Here is a 17,111-nt window from a genome sequence, read left to right as displayed (position 1 = left end):
AAGAACAAGGTTTAGAGGCAGTCTCTGTTTTTCTCCCAGCACCGTGGTTATGTATCAAATGCTAAAGCTGGTAATCCATCGCATTTGACATCTGTATCACTTTAAGTACTCATAATTCTTTCAGAGGACGGACAGCTTCAATGGAATTATAAAAAGTCCATGACCCCTGGAAAAGTGATAAAGAATTCATCAACTCGAGATACACAGGAGGAAGGCTTCAAACCACAGCTTCAAAGAGGCACCAAATTCTTCTTTTGAAAAGTCTGAAAGTGAGCATTTTTACATATACTAAAGCCAACTTACACAGTAATGCAGCATTTTTAGTGGGATAATTCCTAGAAAAAATGTGAAAGTATTTATTGCATAATCAGATAACGAGCTTAGTGTAAAAGCAGTATTGTTTGCCAGGGCTGGGGGCCTTGGGAGGCTTGGAAGGGAGGGTGGCACTGGGGGCATCAGAGTAGAACAAGGACAGACTGTAATTTTAAATAATAACAAGACTAAATATTTCTTGTGTGCATTTCACATACAAAAGAAAAAAATCTAAAACAAACAACAGAAAAGCAGTTAGTGTGTGAAGCAGGGAGAAACCAAAATGCCTTCCCTATCACACGTGATGACAATGCAAAATAAAATAACCAGAGAAGTGTTGTACGCAGAAAGAGCAGTAAGCCTACAATATAAAAAAAAGTAAATACAAAGTAAATAATTGTCTTCAGCGTGCAGTTTACCGTTTAATTTGGTTGCAGGGATTACCACTATTATTCCCACACCACTACTCTAAGACATCGTTTTGATATTTAAGACTGTTTTTACTGTGGTCATGGTAAACTTACGGAGAGAAAGAACTTAGAACAAAAATTTGCATTTTAGTGACAGAGGCAGCTTTCTTCTTTCTCTTTGCTTCACACAGTAAATAGTCCGCTAGTGTTTTTGCTGGTCCAACATCTCAAACAGAATCGATGGGCATTTATTTTTCTTAACTGTATTCCTTGGCTAATTGTCAAAACGCAAATACGAAAGACAAATTGAACAAATCTGATGACAGCAACTCTGTTTATTTCAGCTGCAACAGAGCGCCTGCTTGCATGAATATTCATGGGTCTACGTAAGACTAAGAGCTACAATATCCATCACTAAGGACCCACAGAAAAGAAACTGTCATAAGAGCTAACAATTAATGGATCTCAGCTTTGGCTCAGCTAAAATGGCTAACCATGGTTTTTATGGATACAAGAAGTCCAAGGGCCTTACTGCTCTGCTCCCCTCTTCCAGAAATTCTATCTGTTGCTAGTAACAAATGGGATTCCTTACGGAGTGCCAATGATCTGTTGGACTGCAAACCTCATGAAGCTCTGGAAGATGTTTGTCTAATCATGGACAAGTACAGAGTGTACTATAGCTTTTCATGTGTATGTGAAGTTCAAATTCTTAAGCAATAAATTGGTTGGGGTTTTTTTGGTTTATTTTAGTTGCTATCTGCAGTATAAGGGTTTATGATGCTTTAATAGTCACCTTTCAACATGATTTCTTATTACGAGAAAATATGTACATTACTAGAGACTAAATTCTCGTACTTAAAAAAAAAAAAAAAAAAGGCAACTTCTATCTACTTTACCAGTATCAGCACCAAACATTTTAAGAAAGAAATGCACCAAATACTTGATAAAATACCAATACGTGGCAGTGTTGGCAGTTCCCCCAGTCTAGCAGCAATCCATGTTCTCATTACATTTCCCAAATTGCCCGAATAACTTAAAGTTTTTACAGGCCAGTTTAAAATGTTCAAAAATTTTATACCTCCTTTTAGACATTGTTCTTTATCACCATCTTTCTCCCAATCGTTTCTGAGTGCCTTTTCAAAATGTCACTTACCAAAGCTCGTTTTTAATGAGCACACTGAATAATTAATTGCAGCTGTAGAAATAAATTCAATAAAATTCCATTTACAAACTCCCTCAGCTTTTGTTCACATTAAGTTTATATTTGGAAAAAAAATCTTAGCACTTAAAATTGACATTAAAATAAGAAAAAGGTGTTTTTCTTGTTGTTGTTTCATTGTTGTTGTTTTTTTTTAACATAGCATTCATTTTTTAAGGAAGACAATCTGGAGAGTTAAGCCAGATGGCATATAGCTAATTTAGACTAATTCAGAATGAGGAAATACTTTACTATAAACCACCAGCACAGATTTATCAGCTCTTCAATGCATCAATGTATGTTTCAAGCTTGCTTGCTTGAATTCATAAACTTTTTTTTGTTTTAGGGGTAAATTTGAAGAGAAAAACATCCACGAAGACACCGGCTCCCCTCTAAGCATTAACCTTTCCTAGTTAGTAGAATCGATTGAGAGTACAAACCCACCACCACAGTTGTTTGGGGAGGAGCCACTAACAAAACATACCATTTTACTGACACTTATTTTCCTGGCTAAACAGCACAAAGGCAAAAACACACCACAAACACAAGGAAAATCTCTGTAACAGGACGCAGCAACTGCCAACTTGTCCATCAATTGTTTTACATTTGGAAACGAACAGAAACGAACAAGTTGTAAGGATTCGGAGAATCCATAAACCAGTTTGGAGAGAGAACTGAGTCACACAAAGCACAGTGGTAGAGAATAGCTAAAATAAACATCCATTTGGAGATGTTCAACACAGCACAATACATCTATAAGCACTAACTAATCTTTCTCAGGGATTAACCTGAGTAGGAACTCTACATCTGGTTTCAAAATAACTGAATGAAGTTTCTTGTCTATTACCAGGAATCATTAGGGGGTGGATAAAACATCTCCTGTGCTCTGTATCTACTACCACACAGGCTCTAGTAAAAAAAAAAAAAAAAAAAAAACAATCGATTCCATTTTGATCCTAAAGGAGAATTAATTTCTTATGTTTAATGCTTAATTCTGAAAAATGATGCTTCCTCCAGGAGCATGCACAAGGAGGACGCAGCAGCCTTTTCGTTCAGATCCTAAGTGTTAACCGAGGAACCATATTTCTGGTCCACGTTCTGCACACAACAAGAAGGGCTGCAGAAGCTGCTGACCAGTTCTGGCAATGAGGCATCATGAGGCCGAAATTTTTCAGAGCTGATGCTGTGAAACTCGAGCAGCTACTTCTCTGGAAGAAAAAGAAAGTAACAGTTGGGACCAATACAAAAAGGGGGCCATTATGCTTGCAAAAAGGAGAATTTCACAGTACTCCTTAGACTCCAGTTCCTACACAGGCAAAATGAATATCCACAAGATTCCCTGCAGATACGGGAATGTGCTTCCCAGTAATTTTCCTGTTAGGTTTTCTATTCTCTGTTTTCAGATTTGTTTATTTTAAAGAGACAGCAACAAGAAATCTGCTGAACATACACGGCTTTAAACAAGGAGTTCTATGTTAAGTCAAAACCCTGGGCCAACCTTAAACAATCCAGCAGAGGAAATCATTAGAACTTATTACAGCCTAATGTATCCTCATATTGGATTACTCTAATTTATTTTTTCAGACCCCATACTGAAGATAAATCAACTGTAATCATTACTTATGCACTAAAACACAGATAACGAAAATCATGGAGAAGGGGGAGGACAGCTTCTGATACTCAACCCGATCCCAAATGAAGCAATTCTTTCTATCAGCACTGCCAGTACTATATTCATGAAGATGATGGAAAGAAAATATTAAAAGGGGTCACACGGAGTGCTTCAGAAACCCAGTGTTGTTGCATAGGCTTCAGTAGTTTCCATTTATGTTCACATATTCCTTTCCCCATAAGCATTAGAACTTGGAGAGACTCTTCTTGGACACAACTTGGTAAAAACTTTAAAAAGGCATGATACTTGAAGATAGATTTATATTTGGGGATTTTTTTTAAATGCCATTAAATAATCTGTCCAATTACTGGAGAAAATATTCCTAAAAGAATATATATGCCAGATAATGATTTTCAAGTGTGTATATTTAACCTCTGGCTTTTATTTTTTTTAATATAAAAGAACTTTCAATCTTTTGTATAAGAGCATTCCTGCCAAAGGTAATTCTCAATATGGAAAAAACGCGTGAGTCAGATATGATCATTAGTCTTAACTCTTGGCATTTTTATTGCCAATAACCCATCAATCACATAGAGCACAGCCAATGACATAAAAGAACTTGCAGCAATACCAAGATGACGATCTGCTCCTCTTCCCAGTCAAGGCTTTCATTTGGGAGGAGAGAAAAATAAACCAGAAGGAACTAATTGGCGTTTCTATGTTCCACGAGGTACAAGATAAAAAGGGCTTCTCCAAATGGATGTAAATGAGTTTCGGAAAAACACACTGAATTTCTCAGACAAGAAGTTACTCTTCTTGTATCTCTGCACACACTAATATAGCCAGTTAACAGAGTATTTATAGCAGTCCTCAGGCAGTTAAAGAAAAGAAAGAGGAGAGTTCTCTCCTCAGACCATTTCTGAGTCTCCTTTGAGGATGTGAACATCTGCAAACAGGTAAAGACGACCTTGGAGACAGAGCTCAGCTTATGGACATTCAACTAGCCACATCCTCCTGAACTGCTCTTTCCTGTCTGTCCATATATAAATGCTCTGCAGGCACTCCAACACCCACACCGTGTGCTCTGCGTATCTGTAAGGCAAGGCTCACGAGGGTGTAATTCTCACCTTCCTCTAGCGTATATATTAAAAGGAGATGCAGAAGGAAAGGAGATGAGGAATGCGGAAGGTGGAGTTACTGCTGGCAAACTGCTTGTTCTGAACACAGCCTTAAGGAAAGCAAGTCTGGGAAAGAGACCTTGAACACTAATATTTTCCATTTTACTGCTGGAGACTGCCCTGTTCTGTTTGTTTGTTTTTTTCTCTCTTACTAACACTTGCGTTCATCGAGAACACCCACCCTGGATCTTTTCATCGCCATTTAGGAAGATAATGTTGCAATGGTCCTTCCTCTTCCACCTGTTGCCTTTGCTTTCTCCACATACAGTTACGACTCTCTACCCAAATAGGAATGAGAAAACTGACTTATTAATTTACAGTATGGTATAAATGAAAAAAAAGAAGAAAAAAACAGAAAGCAGCAAAGCATACACAAAATTACATTGGATTTACACCAAAAAAAAGGAATGCAGCTCCTAATGTCCTAGAAGAGAGCCAACAACTCCATCATTCACCAAGATGAAGAACAGTAAGATATCCGCTATAGGATAGAGCACACTGTGGGGGCACTTGAATGGTTAAAGTTTTAATGTCCCTAAACCATCCAGTCACCTAGCCATAGCCAACTCCCAGAAAAGCAGCAGCATTATCCATCATTTTCAGTAACAGCTCAGTCGTCCAAAATTATCTTTGGATTCTATGCATCTGGAATATCACATAAGAGCAGACATTATAAAGATAGCGTTAATGATTAGGTCCCATACAAACACAAGCCAAAGTACACCAACCATCACAGGAGAGAGATTTGTGTATCTGAAAACCGAGAAGGCTGTAATCAATTTATAATAAAGACAAAGCAAATGGAGCATTTACTAAAACATACTGTTAACATTTTAAGATTTAATGCAATGAATTTCCAGCTCAAACATAAGAGCTAGTCGTTTTCCAAGTTACAAAACACATCTCTGCAGAGCTTATGGTACTCAACCCTACCTACAGAGACAGCCTCTGAATTGGCTGACAGGCTGAAAGATGAATTACTGGCTTTAAGACCAATTTCATCAACCAATTTAAAAAGCTGTTAAAATCTGTTGTGGATTATTCTGTTCTGAGAAAAGCCACACTTGTATGACCAACTCTAATTATTCATAAACGCAAACATCCATTCCCACATGCTCACCAGCTAACTAACAGCCAGCCATTGCTACAAGAGACCCGAACAACCTACCTACCACTTCCAAACCCAGCTTGGTACTTCACAGGTATCGTACAATCCGTATGCACATAGCAGCAACTCACACTTTTTTTAAACCAATTTCTCTTTTTCCGAACAAAGACTGTAAAAATTAAATGCACAGTGAAAGACGGGCTCTGAAGAATCTTTGGACTAAGCAGATAAGGAAAAGCAGCAAAAACAGTGCAGCCAGGCCATCTTGCAACCAACATAGCTGAGATTGAAAAATACTGTCACCAGAAACGGCATTAGTCTTCTACTTTTAAGTACAGACTGGAAAAGGACACGTCATGACTTATAATTAACAGGTTAATACGAGCCTCTTCAGAGATAAATGTACTCAAAGACGTAAGAGCTAAGATCTTTTTCTTCAGACCGTATAGAAGGAAATTTACAGCTGTTACCCTTCTTTGAGCCTTTATATCCTGAACAGCAGCTAGATAATGCAACCTGCTGGGGATTGTATTAAACGAGAAACAAAACCGGGTGATCTCTAAGCAAATAAGCAGTCGTATTCCGTAACAAAGTATGTGAGCTTGACTGATCTTCAGCAAAGTCACAGTGAAAGAAATGATCTACTGCAGCCGTAGTACTAAAACAGAATTTACTACCTGGTTAGAAAACACGACATGAAACAAACGCAAAGACTGAACTGACAGTCCACACAGAAGCAAGAGAAGGCAACGAAAGGCAGAAAGACTGAGAGCTTTTAGCTCTGTGTTAGATATATGCTTAGTGGGATTTATAAACGTCACTAGGCAGGCTAGGCTTTTTGCTATCTGCACAGTTTAACACAAATACCTTCATGAATTTGGCCCAAGATCAAGAATAATTCCAGGAATCTCTAAACCAAAGCAAAGTGCACTGACTAAATATCAGAATTTCTTCGGTAACCTTCCATGCCCAATTAGAAGTAGAAAGGCTGGCAAAAGATAACAAAGATACATCAATAATTTATCACAGTTCGTTAAAAATGTGCAGAACATGAGACTTGCGAAAAAATGAGACTCATGAAAAGGAGATTGTGGTGCCTTAATACTTTAGGAAAATTTTCCTTTTTCTTAGTAAACACACACCTAGTCTGTGATGCTGCCTGTACTAGGTACGTTCGAAACAGAGAGCAAAAAGCACATTTTTTCTGCAATTTCAAATGCACAAAGTACTGAAAATGAAATAAGAACTAATTAACACACATCTTATAACCAAAACATCAAACGGCTCTATTCCTACAGGCAGAAAAGAGGAAAAAAATAACTCATCCATATATATTATAGAAAACTCCTGCCATACTAACACAAAGTGCAGCTAAATGTGTTAGCAAGGTCCTTTGTGCAGAAGGGCAAGAAAGGAAACCCCTGAGGAGTCAAAAACTTGCCCATCCATTGAGAGTGCCAGCATGTGCAATCAAACTAATTTAGACCAATTTGTTAAATGAAGCTCTGTTAAGTACCTTTTTATAAACTTTTATAAACTACAAACAATTGTGCAGATGTTATGATCCAAAATCAAACTCCAGCTATCCTGGTATGATCCATTATTATACAGATGGCTACATTTAAATTTCTTTTTCCAAATTGTCTTACAATTTCTAATATCTGCATTAGAATAAACACACTAAACGGGCAATTTCAGTCTTCAGCATCATGACTATGCTGTTTGGCTTCGTGCGTGTGTGTGTACACGCGCGCGTTACAAACTGGGTTTCAAGACAGCAGTTACAGTAAGTGAAGCCTCGACAGTCATCAGAAACTGCAAAAAAAAATACATCAGGTTACTGCAAACAGAACTAAAACACACAGCTCACAGAGAGACGGTTCAAAAATCATTTTCAGCGTATATTTCTGGTTTTCTTGCTTTCTGTAATTACCCAACCGGTTATATCCACTTGCCACTACACACATTTTTATAGAAAGGCCAAGGATGCTGCTACTCTGAGAGCTGGTACTGAATCTTCAGATCCCATATACCCTAGACAGCTGTTAAAGAAACACCACTCTTTACTTTTTATAAATAATACAATTTTAAAAGATATTAGGAGCAGATTTCCTGTCTCAAACTCCACCCTTTAATATGGAACAAAGCGACTGAGCTAAAGATATGCAAAAATGTACAGTTCCCCAGAAAGGAAAAATTCTGTTTGGAAAGACATTCAGATTCCAAACTGTTTTTTACGTTTGGAAATGTATCGGTTAAATAACATCTGCTGCCAAGTAAGGCAGATGGAAGACTGGCGCCTTGCCACCTCACCAGCCTCACCGAGACCTTGCGAGATGTACGGCTGTTTCATCCTGCTGAGGCTCTGAATCCATCCACAGCTCTTTTCCACCTTGCTTAAAGCAAAACTAGGGACTCTCCAAAAAACACTGTGGGTTATTCCTTTTAAAACTATACTGATGTATCATTTTCCATAAGTAAGAAGGCAGGTAGTTTTTGCCAGCTTTTTAAAATAGCACTACCGGTACATTAATCTGGTGTGAACAGGGATGCAAAGTACTTTGAATCACATCTTGGAAATGAAATTTCTGTGCTTCCAAAGGAGGAAGGAAATTTGCCCCCTGCAATCACGAATTGATGAGGTGCTCCCCTCTTTATCCATTCTTTTTGTTCTGCTCTTGGAACCAAATACCCCAAATTACAGCAAAAGTTTCAAGGGAGAGTGCTCCTAAAACTGGATTTTTGAACCCTAAGCACCTCCAGACACTAACATGAAAAATATTTCAACTCTCTAAACTGGAGTCCACATGAATGTATAAGGCTTTTCTGCCCCCTTCTGTCTGTTACCTTTGATATATTACTTCGTAAAATGTATAGTATGTAACGTATGCTTCCATAATCCGGTGCGCTGTGTCAAATGCATTAAAATTTACAGAGCTTCACTAAATAAAATCCTAATAATCATTTTCACCCATTTTACAGCAGTCATGAAGTAAAGACTATTCCCTTTCATTAAAAACAATAATTCTTTTCAAATGTTTATTTAAGAAAAAGGAGCAGCATGAGCCGTACGAAGGCATTTGTCCTGAACCAAACTGCAGTTGATGTACTCTCTGCTTTTATTTCTTAAATGCAATAGCTGGCCGTGTTCACAGAACCACAGAGTTAAGGTAAATGCTCTGCTCTCCCCAGAAATTATCTAATACGACCTTATGGGATTTGGCAACGGTGTAGGTGGCAACCTACCTTTTAATACTTCTATAATTGGTTTTAAATGTTCTTAGATGTTAATTACACTAGTAAATGTCCCCCCTAATCCATATAAATAACTCAAAGCCTTTTTGATCTCCATGTATGCCTCCCTTTTTCATTCTCGGATACCCTTACAATTAAAGGACGTTGATTTCTAAAATGTCTTGACACAAGGGGCAAATTCTGTGTGCATTCAGCGCTCTCATTTCTTAGCTTGCTTTTAAGAATAGCGATATATTGCACCACAAGGGGCTCCATGCAACTGATTTTCTGTTTTTGTGCCATAAATTTCAGAGTCACTGAAGTCTGGGATGCAGAACGAAGTTGCTATATATTAGCTAAGTGGGAATAAATGTTTACCCACATGTGGCTCAGAACACGCACAAATTATTTCAGATGTTTCAAAACTCCTTGTTTAAAGGATTTCACATCTGTCGTGTGCTAAGAACAACCAGGAAGCCTAAGGTATGACAACACTGCAAATTGTCAAATACTAAGCCTCGCAACACATCTGCAAGATTGAAACCCTCGTCTAAAACATGAAGAAAGTTTATTACCTAACTTTATCACCTTTATCTTAAATGCATACTGCTGAAAATCTTAGCTATCGTTGTATTTTTTTTTAAGAATTCAAAATCATACCCTTAGATTTTTTTTGTTTTGAGCTTCATAGGCATATTTTAATCACCACCATAATTTAAAAAAGTCCACATACTTTGCATCTATTTCTCAGACAAAAATTATCAGTCGCTACTTGCTAAGCTATCATCTGAATCACTGGACCATTACAAACAACATTTCATCAGAAACCATTAAGTTTCATCAGAAACCATTAACGTATGGACTGGGAAAAACAAATCAACACAGTTCAAATCTTGGTCACTTCAAAAAGTTTTCCTAGATTAGGTTCCATCCCCTACACATCCATGAATTATTGAACTCTCCAAAACACAGCTGAAATGTTAGTATTAAATTGTTAGTTTAATTCTATAACTGACCTTGTATTCTCAACCTAAAGGCTATCTGAAAGTTATATACTGTTTCTGAACTTATCAAATCCCACCAACGAATTACTAAACACTTGGCTCCTCAGTATCTTAGTGCAACAATAATGGAATGTGAAATTCCAATGAGAACACTGCTGTACAAACTTCTTAAATACAAGACACCACTTCTCCCTAGTCCTGCATGAATTTTAACTCCCAATAGTGGAGGGATTAAATATAAGATACATTCAAACCAATGATACATGGAATTTGGAGCACTTGTTAATGGTCTGTAACAAAACTCCAGACAGACTCAACCACCAGATGAGCTTAATTTCCAAATAGCTAAGTCTCTAGCACACACATCCAAAACAAGAATGATGATTGTTTGCAGCACTGCTGCTGTAGATCGTACCAGATAAAGCAAATAGCAATAAAAATCAGAGTCATGAGAGTTCTAAAACTATTTTTAATATAATTGTGTACTGGTCCTAACTACAATAAATCACCGAAGTTCACTGAATTTGTAGCATGCACTTGTACCTGAAATGCAGGTTTCAATGCAGGTAAAATAAAAAGATGTCAATCAGTATTATTACAACTGAGCACCAGAATCAATCCAAAGATGTTGAGGCTGACAAGTTCTTTTGATAAATTAGGAGACTTTGGAAAGCATTTTAGTATTTTTCAGGGAATCAGACATTTAAGTATTTTGTTAAAACTGCAGACGAAGAAACTAACACTATGCAGCTCTGGATAAAAAGATGTCAGGAAAGATGGGCTGCCATCTAATTGTAGAATTCCATTATTTGATTAGTTCCGTTTTATCATCCGGATTTATGATTATAAGAGAGAACTGCAGTTTTCATATAAACATGTCTACTATACCTCCATAAGTTATATGGAGTTTTCAGCCATCCCTTTACAAATTTCAAGCCACAACAATTCTTCCAGGCTAAAATACAACTAAGCATTGGCTGGCATTGTAAGGAAGCAGTAGTTAATTTTCTTCTTTTAAGAAAACCACAGAGACTGCATTTCATGCATTCAACTTGAAAACAAGTGTGTGTGTTTATGTACACGCAAATGCATGTGTAAGCAACCCCTCTATCACCTGGCTTTGCAGTGAGGGATTAAAAAAAAAACAAAACAATAATAGAACCAATAATAGGTGGTAGAACTGAAAACAAAAGCCACAAAAGGCAGGAAAAGTAACAGCATTTTGAGCCAATCGATGCAATTATGAATGGCAGTTCAAGTCCTAATGCCCTTAGTCAAACTTCATCTTTGTCTAAAATGTTTTTTTCAAGCTTATTTTGCTTATATTTATGTGCAATCTTAAAAAAAAAAAAAAAACAACTCGAGATTCTAAACAAAATCTTAAAGTTTAAAGAATAAATATGCTCTAAAGTCTTGATTTTTTTTTTAAATGATGATCTTTAGATATTGTTGATGTTAACTTTGTTCCCTATCTGGGAGTGCACCTGAGATGACCATGGCGACAACGGGTCCCAGACAAATCGTGCCATCTTCCTTCAGCCCCTTCCCCGCGACCAGGCAGGACTCGCACAAAAGCCGTTCAACGCGAGGGCAGCGCGCTCACCCCCAGCTCTTCATGACACAATCCCATTAATTATAAACAGAACCCTCACTGGCTGAAGCTACAGATATGACACTCCAGCCGTTAATTTAAAACAAGTTTGTTTGCACACAGTACCACTGACTGACAACAGAAAGTGGCAGGGAAAGTTTGTTCATTTATTGATACCGCAGGGTCCAGGCCAAAACCATGACAGAAGTTCATCTGTGTTTTTGTCAGCCACTCCCAGACTTCAAGGCCTGGGCTAAAAACTCCGCTGGAAAGCGGCTCGAACACAAGATATTCTGAAGGATAAGTAAACACTGCTTGCTTACAGAAAGTGACAAGAATTTCTGAAGACCTGATGAACTCCAAAACTTTTTCCAGAGAGCCTCCTAACACATTCTGATTACCACCCCAAATAACCGACTGTGTTTTCAAGACATTATCAATAACAACTGTTGTTTGTTTTTTTTTTTTTAAACCTGGCTTAATTTTACTTATTTTTTTTTTCAGGCTGACTGTTGAGTTGTCTTGGGGGCTGAATAAGCTACCAGACAAATATTTTTTCAGGCCTACGTTCAGTACATGAGATCAGGCTCGCGGCAGGCAGAATAATGTACCTGTAACTTGAAAAATAAACCATCTGCCATACATTTTTCAGGATACTATAGCCCTCAATACATGCTTTGTTTCAAATCGTGGCAACCTGAAAAAATCCTTCCTGCAAATTGAGTGTCTTCGGACTTGACGCAAGTGTACTTCCATTAAGGGAGAGTTAGCTTTTAACTTTACTTGAAGATATTAACAATCCGAGAGGTTTATAATGCTAATCTATTTATCAATGAATTAAAAAGGGAATGAAATAATAGCCATAAATTAAACTCAGAGTAGTTTACATTGCCTAATGAGTTGTAGTATTGACCAAAGAGAATGTGGAAGAGAGGTTAACTACATATCCCAGAGACTCAACAGCCACCATTTAATAAAAAGAACGTAAGAATTACTATTCTTTTTAAAAGCCAGAAGTAGCACAGTTTGTTAAAATGAATAAAAACCCTTACGATAAAAATGCGACAAAAATGAAAAAGCTATTCAACACCTGACAGTATGAAATTAGGTTGGTTAAGGGGGTTGCAATTCCTAGAAAAAAAAACATATACACACAAGAAAAATTCCAGGCATTTGTTTTTTATACCTATACCTTGAATAGATTATTTTTTCCCTTTTCCCCTAAAGGCTCTATGCATGGGGCAACAATACTTTTGGTAAATTCAAAACGAATGTCATACTGTAAATTTTTCTCCCTACTCCCATGCTGCTTTACAACTTCATTTAAAATCATCTCATTTTTCAGTTTTGTATTATTCACCTACAGAACCACTTGTAAGCAACGATACACCAGAAATACAAATCTGGAACTGCAAGCTGAGTGGATGAACAAACCCCATTCATCAAAAATTATTATGCTCTGTTGATTAATCTTAATCGTAAAACAAACATGGTAACAAACTACACCTACAAAAATTAAGAAGTTTTTTATATCCCATCTGGTACACAACTGCATCAAAAGCCTTGTCTTGTAAAAGAGATGTAAAATCCTTGTTTTGTACCTTAAGACAAAAAAAGACAAATGCTGTTTTCCAGAACCAGCTGACTTAAACTACCAACACTGCATTTAAGTGCAGTCAGGACTATCTGAAGCAGCTTTATTTTAACAAGAGAACGTCCAACCCATTAGCAAGTTGTGCCCAAGGATACCGTATCAGGCCCTTGCGCAAATATTGAGTGCATTAAACTCTGCAATTCCATTTAACTCTCCAGTTCCCATTAAAGACAAAAATATATGAAATTCTATCTCTATGCTTAGTGATCAGTATCCTTAATCGGTTAGCCACAAATGCATGTAGTAAAGAACCAGATGTATGTGGTCTGTATTTCAACTTTACCATAACAAAGGTTCAAAGAAAATATCGGAACTAAAGAAAATCTATTTACATATGAATTTCCATATTTCATCAGAAACATTTTTATAGTGAAGAAAATACCAATTTAAAATTTAAATCCTCTCCAAAATCAATAAATTTCAAAAACTGTTATTCTCAATTATGTAACTATAAAAAAAAATCGTCAAAAACACAGTAGAATTGCACAATGTAACATTTGCAGAAAATATCCAGAAAAACAAATGATGGAGAGTTCTGTGAAACCAAAACAAATTCCTATGTTATCTAAAGCGATCAACCTGAACCATTTATACTTGGGCTTACCCACGCAGAAAAATGATTAATGGAAAGATGCCGACAAAAATAACACTGTTTCTGGACTGAAGTCTTTCAGATGAAATATTTTCTTTAAAATGTGGATAAAAGATTTTAGCTGCACTGTCACACGCTGTGTTCATCAACTTATAAATCTCAGGACCTGGGCACATGCTCCGTTTCAAACTTATCATTTGGGGCTGCCATTCTGACAGGCAGCCGGCACTGCACCAGCTGTGCTATCGAAGAAGCTTTCAGCAGCTACTGGAATTTCTGACCATCGCGGTACCTCATAAAGAAAAGTAATTAGATATTTTTAATAGCCGTATTGCCAGGAAATGTTGCAGACGGAGGACGAGAGACAATCACTTCCTGGACGGGGAAGCAGGGCTGTACTAATGCTGCACGAAGCTGGAAAAGCTGGGATCGCTGGGACAAGGCACTTACTCCCCGTACCGACTCATTAACTTACGTTGCTACTGTTCTTGGCTCTTTTCAAGCTCCAGGTTTAACACAACTCGGTGCAACCTAAGGATTTGTGTTTTGAAACCTTCTGACGGTCTTTCTTCTAAATAAACGTGGAGAAACTGTGCTTATTTAGTTCTGCTTTTCATGTAGTAACTCACTGAAATGCAGCAGATCACATCTCCAGTTCTGCATGACCTCCTTTAAAATGTTTTCTGATAGTTTTTGCTGTAGCTTAAGCCTCTTTCTAGATTTAAAAATTAGCCTGCTGTTCCTCCGTATCCCAACTGTTCACAGAAATTACTCTTAACACAGGACCGTGTATCCTTTATTTTCCTGCATACCTGCACTGCAATTAGCTGGAATATAACGAAGTACCGTAACAGCAGATCAGCATCAACAACAGGAACAAAGGAATTGAGCACGGTCCAGCATAAGTACACCTTCACGGATGCAAAATATCAAGAGCAGTAGACAGTACTGTAATTTCTGAAAACAACATTTCATAATTTTCCAAGAAACATCAACAAACCTGCAAAGTACACATACCCAGAAAAGGATGCTGGAAGATTTCCACACAAATCATGCCTCGCGTGCGTAATAGACAGAAAGCAGAGTAAGGCTAAAACGTACTGCACTTCTGTCCTGGGAGCTAAAAACATGGGGTGGTTCCTGATTTATTACAAGTCTCCTTGAAAACTTCTGCTTCATTTCCCTAACAAGAGTTTTTAAAGCTTGGAAACAATAGTTTGGCACCAAAAAAGAGTACAAGTTATCCCAGTAAGTCAACATGTTTTCTAGAAAAGACCATTTATCATTGAACGCAAGTCTGACAACCATTACCAAAGTTACACTCCTGCCTCCATAACACAACTGGATGGTCAGATGATACTTTATCAACTCCATCTCATCAGCAGCCTATCCACAACAGCACCACACACAGCGTAAGATTCCACATCACAGTCACGGCAGGCATCAGTGCTCAGATGTGAATTTACCTGTTACACTGCAACTGCACAACACCACAAGGTGAGACAGAAAAAAGCCCCTCTGTCCGAGTAGTCCTGGTTTTCATCACTTGATGACCTGCACATACTTCAAACTGACAAGCCTTAGGAAATTCATTTACTTTTAAAAGCACAAATAAAACAGAGCAATCAAACTGCATGAATTTATAATGCACAGTTTGCATGCTTTACTGTGTGCACTGCTGTAACACATTTTGATCATATTGAATCTGCACCAAATTAATGCAAGCAACTAAAATACCAGGAAAAAAAAGTAAACAAAATTCACTATAGAGCGGAAGGGAAGAGATCACAAATCTAAAGGTATTTTTTGAAAAAAGGTAAGAGTCTGCTTTACTGCCATCTGGTTGACCTGTCTTAAGTAACTACAGCGTTTTTGTTAGAGCGGTAAGCCTGGTATTACTGTGGCAGAAAAAGGAGATGGGGATTGAAGAATCTTATTCAGATCCAGAATCTATTATCCAAAACACTAACTGTGGCTGGCAGCTCTCCACTGCCATCTGCAATGGAAGGGGAAGAGGAACCAACCCAGAGTTGGTAGAACAGTCCACATAGGTTGCGAATCAGAAACAATGAACAAGAGATTTTGAGGTTTTTATGAATGAATGAGAGACAGGGAATTCAGTGAAACATCCCACCGCTGTGAAATTGAAGTGTTATTAATGCCAAAAAGACCTGCAAGTTAAACACATACACCCCTGTTTTCTTTCGAGTCACATATGCCATAGACTGCTACAAGAACAAAAAGCTTAGTGAAAACTCTTGTGTAATATTTCAGTTCATTGCTCTATGAGCCAAACAGTTATTATAGGTACTTAATATCTTTTGATATAGAACTTAGCTGTAATTGACCTTTTACACATATCATAGGGAAACTCCAAAAGCATGAGGTAATGCAGACACGGGACCTGTTTAAAGGAAAAATAAATGGAAGAAGGGAAAAGGAAGATGTCCAATGATCAAAATGATCATCAACAGCATACGAAAAAAGGCCAATAAAGGAATTCTGGAGTATCAACACTGTATTTGGACATCTAAAAAAGAAGTTTCTATTGGAAAAGTATGAAGAAATGTGAATTGTTCCTAGCTAGGCAGGTATCTGTTACAGTACGACAAGCAGACTATTCAAATTTACACTAAAAATAAAAGAGAGATTGAACTTTTAAAAAGAGAGCAAGAACCACATTGAGTTCTTTATCCTTTTAGATTTTTCCATACAGATTTGGTACACTTCTGAAAATTAGACTCTATTCATCACAAGTAATCACTTTCAATTGTGGGGTAACAGGTAGTCTGCATTATACAACAGGTACAACTGCATGAGCAAAGTGTTCCCTCTGAATGTAAAATCTCCAACTTTGAACTTCTTGTGGTAGCAAGATTATACTCCATCCTGTTTCATAAATGCACGAACTGCAAGATATCGTAAAATGTGAGGATGAGCTGAGATACATTCTTTAACTTAGAATACCTATTACACAAATAGCAATACGGAAAGTAAAAAAGTATATATACACACGCAGCAGTTAAGTGTACAGTGATATAATAGAAAAAGGCTATTGTTTGTGATTTGTTTTCTTACCTCACATGGATGTGCCTCACAACATAAAGGAACTAATTTTTTCTATGGAGATGTAGAGTAGTGCACCTGGAACAGTGCACTGAGCAAAACATATCAAAAATATACACAAAATATTTTTCAGTTATTAACAAAGTTCAGAG

General features: G+C 37.4%; 1 protein-coding gene across 8 annotated transcripts in view; it reads right to left on the bottom strand.

The window, feature by feature from the left end:
- BANP (BTG3 associated nuclear protein) overlaps positions 1–17,111 on the bottom strand; it is a 146,349-nt gene that overhangs the window by 112,274 nt on the left and 16,964 nt on the right. The gene's annotated exons all lie outside the window — the stretch shown is intronic.

The sequence above is a fragment of the Anser anser genome (genome assembly GCF_964211835.1).
Source record: "Anser anser genome assembly, chromosome: 11".
Classification (NCBI taxonomy): Eukaryota; Metazoa; Chordata; class Aves; order Anseriformes; family Anatidae; genus Anser; species Anser anser.
Note: the sequence above shows the minus strand (reverse complement) of the source record. Positions and strands in the feature narration are given on the sequence as shown.